This window comes from Sinocyclocheilus grahami, unplaced genomic scaffold (assembly GCF_001515645.1).
Source record: "Sinocyclocheilus grahami isolate Dianchi unplaced genomic scaffold, SAMN03320097.WGS_v1.1 scaffold16725.1, whole genome shotgun sequence".
Taxonomy (NCBI): Eukaryota; Metazoa; Chordata; class Actinopteri; order Cypriniformes; family Cyprinidae; genus Sinocyclocheilus; species Sinocyclocheilus grahami.
Window position 1 is genome coordinate 3543 of NW_015516244.1, and position 887 is coordinate 4429.

The following is an 887-nucleotide window of genomic DNA, read 5'->3' on the forward strand; positions in this document are numbered from 1 at the left end:
CGTCAATATGGCTGCCACTCATGTGACAAAGATGCAGTGTGCGTGTGAAACTGGATAAAGACATACAGTACCATTCGTATATAAAGAAAACATCTGCTCGTCTTTACCACATTGGCAACAAATATGTGGAATGTTCTTGACATTAAGTCCCTAAAATGTAAATGAAAAACAAAATCACAATGTATTCATATTTTTGTGACACTGTGTTCTTTCAAATTAAATTCTTAGCCCTTTCCTTTGCCGTGAAATAAGCTGTCTGACATACCAGAGAAATCCAAACACACACAATCTAATAACTTTACTGCAGGTCTAAAAGCATTTTCACTGTGAAGGTTCACTCAAGCAGGACAATCCTTGGAAAGAAAGAGCTAAATAAAGGCAGCAGAACACAGATACACACATTCTCACACATAAAAAGGCATTAGCTGACAGAAACCTCTTACATTGTCTCGTCATTCTGGAACTCCAGTTTTCCAGACACTTCCTCAAAGTCTTCCCCTCCGCAAGCTGTCGCATCCACTGTATGGTACGGTACCGCCACCAGACCACGTGCTCCTGATGTCCTCAGGACCTTAACCTGCATGATGCCGATGCTTTCACTAACTCGCACCGATTCGCTTTCGAATGTGAAAATTCCTGCGTGGTCGTCATCGTAGATTGTCACAGTCGCTGTGTGGGCCTCACCAAGGGCTGCGCTTGGAGCAGGTGCTCCAGTCTCCAAAGTAATAGGATGTCCATCAGCCCACCCGACTATACGGGGATTGCTCAGGCGGACATAGAAGTATTCATCTTCCTCAAAGATGTCATCATCAATAATGCCGACGGTGATCTCTTTAATATTCTCGCCAGGTTTGAAGACGAGTGTGCCCTCAGCAAATTCATAGTCA

At 43.7% G+C, this 887-nt stretch overlaps 1 pseudogene; it reads right to left on the bottom strand.

Moving 5' to 3' along the window:
- Positions 1 to 358: 358 nt before the first annotated feature.
- Positions 359 to 887, bottom strand: part of LOC107579340 (sodium/calcium exchanger 3 pseudogene) — an 877-nt pseudogene continuing 348 nt past the window's right edge.